Consider the following 8,126-nt stretch of genomic DNA (forward strand, 5'->3'; position numbering starts at 1 on the left):
CAGACTAGCACAAGTGTCGTCCATTCGACCAACCTAGCGATTATATGAAGTCCAATTCCAAGATGTGACAAGCAATGATAGAGTCCAATTCCCCAATATATATTGGAACCTATGACGTGATCATTATTTAAATTTTTAGGCCATAACTCATGTTTCAGGAGGTCATACGATAAGGTATACATTCGTTGCAACACACGAGCACATTTGCTACTATTTATTCATGTCTGATTCGTTTTATTCGTTTTCATCCCTAAAGTTATGCCACGGAAATTTATTTCTCCACAAAAGGGAACATACAAATACACCCACCGGTCATAAATGCTTAATGCTTGAAATAATCCAACCAAACTTTATGAACTTCTCACCATGATCCATATGTATAGAGTTATCTTGATAAGTATTTTTGTACCTGATACTTATTATGCACTATTACAACTATATTTTAGTGAGAAAAATAATTAAAGATAAAACTCAAATAACATGAGTACTAAAGGTAGAATACTTCAAATCTTCCGTTAGACTGTCACAAAATTTACAGCCCACTTCCAGTCGCATGCGTGTCCAACATAAATAACACGTGGGCCGTAGACAACAGCCCAACACACACTATGAGCAACAACCACTTTCCTTGTCAAATCAGATTTGCATCTTCTGTCATACTGTCACAAAATTCACGGCCTGCTACCAGTCGCATGTGTGCCCAACATAAATGACACCCGGTCCGTAGACAACTTGCCAAATGCCAACACATCTTCTATGAGCATGACCCACTATCCTTGCCACATTTGCAATCAAGAGACGCATCCAGTATCCATGATCTGCATAGCGTCATGGAAGGTACTGCTTTAGAACGGAAACAGATTACCAACACAAGAGTAACTTAGGAGTTAACCTAGCTTTGTGGAAATGCGTCTATAAGGTTAACAACAATCAGAAGTTCACTCTATGAAGAAAAATAACTAGCCAGAATGTTAGGGTGATTGGTGAAGTTTGATCCATGTCAACTATCGTCAGGTATGTCAGCCATACAACATATTCATTTTACCTGCTGCAGTTCATACAGCAGCACAACAATTCGGAGCCACCTGCCATGTGCCTGGAGTCCCAATCAGCAAGCAAAGGTATCACATGCAGGAGTGATTCTAGACCTTCCCGTACAAGCATTTATTGCCTGTGACAGAAAAGAAACACCCACCATTAGCTCGTCGGGTTGTGACTGTTCAGAAATAAAACACATGAGGATAAGCAGTGAAGCATAAAAAAATAAAAAATATGTAATGGTTCCTTCTGTTTCATATTGTCCAAAAAAGTTGCATAATTTTGCAATTAACAGCATGGTTTGTGCACTTGGTGAGAAAGCTTCATTTGTAGAGCATATTCATCATGTAGAAAAATCAAACGCATGGGAAGTGGGATCACACCCACCACCATATCAACCACAATTCCACATGAATTGTCAAGTACTCCTTCCATTCCAAATTATAAGGTGTTTTGGCTTTTCTAGATACGTTGCTTTAACTATGTGTGCATAACAAAAACTATGTAACTAGAAAAGCCAAAACGTCTTATAATTTGGAATGGAGGGAGTAATTGGTAGGGATTGTCTCCAGCAATCCAAATTGCATTAGCTATCATGAAAAAACATTAGCAGCAAGACATAATTGTATAGGCCAATTGTACCTCAGGAATCTACAACGATTGGTGTCGGCATGGAGGCTTCATCTTTAGATACTTCAGCCATTGCATCTGAATGGATGTTATTTAGCACCGGCATCTCCTTCTCTCTCCAAATCACATGAACTTCATCAGTTCGGAATCTTTGCGTAAATGTCGACTCCACCAGGGGAGTGGTCACACCATGTGCATACGCCAGTAAACCAGTGTATGCAATCATTGTCCCATTGTCTATACAATAGCGGTCATCAGTTGCAAACAACCTACCCCTCTTTCTGAGAACATAATCCTCATCATCTCCTGTAAACGTTCATTGCAACCGACGCCACCAACAATAAGAACGTCCTTTGAATCACAGTGCGCCATTGCACGTTCAGTAATTTCAACAAGCATGGCGAAGACAGTTTCCTGCGCAAATTATGACTTTCATCAGTGTCGCTGTCAACAAAGCATAACCAATTATTATCCATAAGGGGGAGAAAGTCAAGAGCATGCGAGTACCTGCAATGAGTAGCATAGGTCTGCAGGTGTGCACTCATTATTTTTAAGCTTTTCAATCGTCATAGCTTCAATAAAACTCAATATGCCACTAAATGACACATCCATACCCTTCACAACATAAGGGAGATCAATGAATTTTTCTCCCTTCTTTGCAAGTTGGACAAGGAAAATAAATACGGTACATTAAGAAACCAAACTCAAGGATGAGAAAAGAATGTGCCATGTTGTACAAAGACATAAATCTGTTCAAAGAGAAAATGTCTTCAAAACAAAACAAAAGAAAGAAGAAAAATGCTAATGGTGACAGCCTAACAGGTAGTACAATAATGAAGGTAGAATGGTAGATAACAATATCATGTGGAACTACCTCAGCAGTACTCTCTTGAAAGATTCACACAGACAGAATCCATATTGTTGCCAATGTTAATAATAAAGCATTAAGAATTATACCATGATTTACCACTCCTGAAATAAATCCTGTTTGCTAAACAAGTTAAATTGCTAATCAAGGTGAGAGGTTTCCAGTTTCCACAACTTAAAGCTAACATAACTGAAATATTTGTGAATAGGCAACAACAGAAAAACAGCAGAAGAGGCAAAAAAACAGTAAGATATGTAACATTGTAACTTGACCAAGATTATCTTTGACGTGATGGCAGGAATCCCCAATATTGCCTATGATACGAACATGGAGTAAAATAAGATAGCACTGAAGAACTTCAAAGCTATGTGGAATGGGCCTCTAATGATTATGATTTCAGCATAGCTAAAAGTTAAAGATAATCAGTTTTCTAAAAGGAAGCCACCCGGGTCGCCAAGGCGCTGGGCACTACTCAGCCACCACAATTTAGCCATTAGTGGTGATCCTAATAGGATGGTGACCAAAATACTCCTAGCTCGGGAACTAGTCCAGCAAGGCAGCAGCCCAAGTAAGGTGGGTAGGCAGACAATGCAGTTCTATACTTCTAGTTACAGCAAGCAGGTACCAGTAAGTCAAAATGAAATTTTTTATGACAAAAAGGAAAATGCTTAAACCTTGAGTAAGATGAATCCTTAATGTTATGAATAATAAAACCATAGGAACCACAATTTTGATTTTAGTTGCGATATGAATGGAAGTAATAAGTATCAGTAACAGTAACTATCCTCTAGGATCAAGTAAGAAGTGAACTGTCTTGGAAGAGAACTGAATTAGCAGCATTTCAGGCTTTCATGAAGGAGACTCTATAGTTTGGCCCAACTTTGATCAGCACAAATAGCAAAATGCTTTTATGAGCTTATTAAAAAAAACATCCTGTCAAAACTAAGTGTTGTTCAGAACAGATGCAATGCTGCATGGTCACAAAGACACTATCTTGACCATTAATTACTAATATAAAGCCTGCTAATTTACCAGTGCTAAATATATAAAGCTTACAATATTCCTTTTGAAGACAAATCTAGCCATACCCATTTTCAAAAGTTTCATAAAAATATTTGAAAATATATTGGTGATCAAAGGTTGAATGCATTAACTGTAGACAACCCAAAAATGACACTTATTTTGGCTGATGGGCATACAATTGTAATAAATAATCAAGATTATGACTGGGATTAAGCAAAATCCCTTTACTGTGTCTGACTGGTTGTGGTGATTCCATGAAAGAATAACACCATATAAAACAATATAACTTATATAATCACTGCTCAGATCACAGATCATTTACAGTTTACCATGCTTTCAGCCAATCCTACAGACCAATGTATACCTAACTACCATCCTAACACACACCTTTCCATGAGAGCAGGGCCCATCATGCCACCCGTTGACAACGATCGACCTCCAAAACATAGCTAACCCAATGATGACATGCAGCAGAGGGATAATCAGAATGTACAGACCCTTGTAACATTCAGATGCAAAGTTGCAATGCAAACATAAGTATAAATAAGAAACTATCATGCACTGATGTTAGTGATGTATCCGATGACAAGTCAATCAGCAATCCAGAAACAGAGTGTAGCAATAGCTTCTAGTAAATTTACAGAGAGATAAATTAAGCAGATATTGCCCTTGACTAAGAAGACCCTTATGGCTTATATGCTTACACTAATCATAAAGCTCCAACCTGTTTAGCCCATCTCCACCTTCAACTAGCCTCTAAGTTGAAGTTGAATCTGAACATAGGCCAAACAAATTGGGACATCCTGGGATTATCCTATAAGCTCAAGCCCTCTATATCCAGGGATAAAATGGGAAGGCTTCCAGGGCTCAAAAGCCTATTATCCTTCCATCTACATGGAAACACACAACCCATACCCATTATTGCCACAGTGTCATCCAGCATGGTTACATGCAGCATATCAAATAACATCTGCTCCCTCCCACTCAAATAAATTAGCACATACAGCCAACCCAAACACCATCCCAATACATGCAGCCTAACTTCAAACAGTCAGCTAAATTTAGTCTCAATATAGTCTAATAAAGGATTGAGAAATAACGGAGTACATAATCTTGGGATGAAGCTAATTATGATCCCATTACAGGTCAAAGTGCCTAAACGACCAAACAACCCAATGGATGCACTCGACCTGGACATGATCATACAATAATAGGGTGTTTGGTTTGAGGAATCAAACCATCCTAGATGAGGTAGTGCATCATGAGTCCATTCCAAACTAAAATTTGGCAGAATGACTCCATTCCTCATACTAGTACTAACTATTAGCTTGTGAGGACTGAGGTGATGATGCATCAACCTATTCCATTCCACAAACCAAACAAAAAAAAAGTGTGGAATGGGTAGATGATGGACTCTTTTCTCAAACCGAACACCCTATACATGTTCTTCAGCTGTATATAAAAAGCTAAATTATGTTTGGCTGATTGTATGAGATGGCAAAATAGCACTGAGATAGTTTTGACTGCCTACATGTGTTAGTTCAAGAGAAAATGAGGAAACACAAGTGATCACATAGACTGAATAAATCCATGGAGAACATCGTTACGCAAGCACTGTCGCACAAAACAACAAAGGATCTGCCCAGCATATTGTATAGCTCAATACAAAAATATAACCATATGATCCCTACAATGTTTCAACCAAACATAGAAAAGTAATCTTGCCCACACGTACAACAACCCGACTGATTTGACAGAGTCGACAAACTAGCCACTAAATGCACAGCCAGCATAAGTAAAACTGCCTAAGAATTTCGTTGTGTGGGTCAATTGTTCAATAAAATACTAGTGGTTTGCCAGCCAAGGCTCCACTGATAGCTAGTGGTTTGCCAACCAAATACTAGTGGCTAGGATCAGTAAAAAGCTCAAGAGGTGGTACCAAAGCTCCACCAATAGCTCCCAGACTCATAAACACCCTTACATACTAAAGTCCTCATGGTTTGCCACCCAAGGCATTTACATGTATGTGATGCAGTGGCTGATGGTGACAAGGCTTCGAGCTAGAAAAACACTCACACAAACAAGCATATATGTGCATGTACAGCTAGAATTAAAACAACATTAAGCCACAGCTATTGGAGAATCAAATTAGCATTTGATGGAACAATTTACCTGCTCGATGTCATAGCCGGGGTTAGGGTCATTGGGAAGCTCAAGGACCCTGGCGAATCGGTCAAGGCAGTTCCCGACGGCGATATCAATGGTTTCCCCGAAAGATCCTGTACCTCCCCTCGCTGTAGGCGATAACCTGCGTGTTTCCGCCGGAGACGTAGAGCACGACGGGGTCCACGGCCCCAGTGACCGCGCGGCCCATCTCGATGTGCGCAACGCAGTGGTTGACCGCCACGAGCGGCTTCCTCCAGAGCAGGGAGAGCGCGCGGGCGGCCGCGGCGGCGACCTGGAGTGGTCCGCCCATGCCGGGGCCTTTAGTGTAGCAGACGCACGCGAGGTCAGCGGGGGCCACACCGGCCTCGGCGAGCGCGGCGCGGAGGAGAGGCAGGAGGTGCCCGAGGTGGTGCTGCGCGGTCTCCCGGGGAAGGAAGCCATGGCCCGGCGGGGTCACGTAGGTGTGGCGCGGGTTGGAGAGGATGTCCCCGAGAGGGAGACCACGCCGATGCCGATCTTGTTCGCCGACGACTCCAGCCCCAGCGCCAGCGGGCCCGGGGGACGGCGGTTCGCCGGAGACGCCGACGAGGACATGGCGGCGGCGCGAGGGTTTTGGGGGTTTGTGGAAGACGAATGGGGGAGAAACCGGCTCGCGTCGATTGCGAAACGTGAAAGCGTAGGAGAAACCGGGCCAATTTTTACCTATTGAACTTGCTCTCAGGGCCCATATAATCTCAGAGTAGCTTGGCCCATATAATCTCAGAGTAGCAGGGCGCATATAAACCTTGCAGACAAGAGTGGATCGACTTCACTGAGTGTTAGCATTAGATGGAAACTGACACCCGAGCAAAGTTCAATCTGGTGTTTGTTTTCCCTTTTCTGTCAGCCACTCGAACCCTGATTCATCCAGAGTAATTCCAAGCCGCAGAAATCCAAATCTTTTTACTTCAAAAAGATTTTTTTTTCTCGATCACGCAAAAGATTTGCACGTCTTTATATTAAGGTAGAGAAAAAGTTTAATACAACACGCCTTAGTGGCGTCCTAGAGAGAGTTGTACATGGATGCTCAGACCCACCCTAGCGAATTTCTCCATTCCTTCTAGCTAACTAAATATGACTTCTATTTTCAGTTTGCATTTATTCATCAGATGGATGAATCCATGCTCTTTTTAATTGCTACAGTTTTATTCCCATCATGTTGGTATTTCATTGAAATGTTTAGGCCCTGTTTGGATGAGAAGTATCTTTGGAGTGATGGAGAAATAACCATCTATTAAGTTACATGACCTTCCATTGTCTGCATGAGATTGAAGATGGTTATTTCTTTTTATGAGCCTCATGATACACCAGAAAAGGATAAAATAGCTGTGATTGTGAATAAGCAAGGGCAGGTCATTGAAACGTTGCTCTGGGTCGAATATGTTGCTGATTATCCTCCTTCCCTAAAAATAGCTTTGTATGGTTTATTGCTGATTATGGCTTATCCATTTCTGAGGACAAGCATACAATTACAATGCCTCCACAAATATGAGCGAACAGTTTTGCCTCCACAAATATGAGAGAACAGTTTGATGGGCTCAAGTCATTGATTTTGAGTGAAACCCCAAATGCTTGGTATATCCCTCGCTCAGTCAACTATTTCCAGTCAGAGGTTGTTTCCGCTACAAAGAGCATTAGTTTTTTTTCGTTATAAAAAAAAGAGCATTAGTTTTATTACTGATTTTTTTTCTATCATTTCTGTTGGATTGTACATACTGTGGGCTCTTCTTGTAGAAACAAAGATGCTCTGCTCCAGGAGTACTATATAATTCTTGTTACCGCCTATGTGATTACGTCAAATGATCACATGTTTCATTCTATGACTACTCTTCACAATTTGGTAGTAATCTGAAAAATCTCTCCTGTCCTGTTAATATTTTTTGCCACTCAAAGTTGAAAGAAATGATGGAAGGTTCTTTGAGGCTGGATTCTGGAAACCTGCACGACATGACCTTGGTCTGATCTGCTTTCCCATCTTTGTTGACTTGAATCTTGAGCACCATCAGGTCCATCTTGTGCCCGCGGTTTGCAGGAAATACTGAATATTATGGTGTGACAAATTGACTGCAGTTCTTTGGTTCATGCATGTTTCTTAATCACCCTACGCTACTACGATGGATTCAGATAGGAATCATGCATGATTGGCCAGGGGGGAGTAATATACGAATTGCCGGTACATCCATCAGAAATTCAGATAAGGGAAAACGTTAGCTGAATTTGCAGCAGAGGATTCTGATGTCATGCTCCTGATGATGACGATCACAGGGTGTTTCCATAGTTCCATATATATAATTTCATTGGCCATAGGGCGTGTGCAATTTCAATTTCCCTTGAGGAATCTTTTCTTTACAAAAAGGTCAAT

General features: G+C 41.1%; 1 pseudogene; it reads right to left on the bottom strand.

The window, feature by feature from the left end:
- Positions 1-375: 375 nt before the first annotated feature.
- On the bottom strand, positions 376-6,369 carry LOC136517700 (uncharacterized; annotated as a pseudogene).
- Positions 6,370-8,126: the final 1,757 nt, after the last annotated feature.

This window comes from Miscanthus floridulus, chromosome 17 (assembly GCF_019320115.1).
Source record: "Miscanthus floridulus cultivar M001 chromosome 17, ASM1932011v1, whole genome shotgun sequence".
Lineage (NCBI taxonomy): Eukaryota > Viridiplantae > Streptophyta > Magnoliopsida > Poales > Poaceae > Miscanthus > Miscanthus floridulus.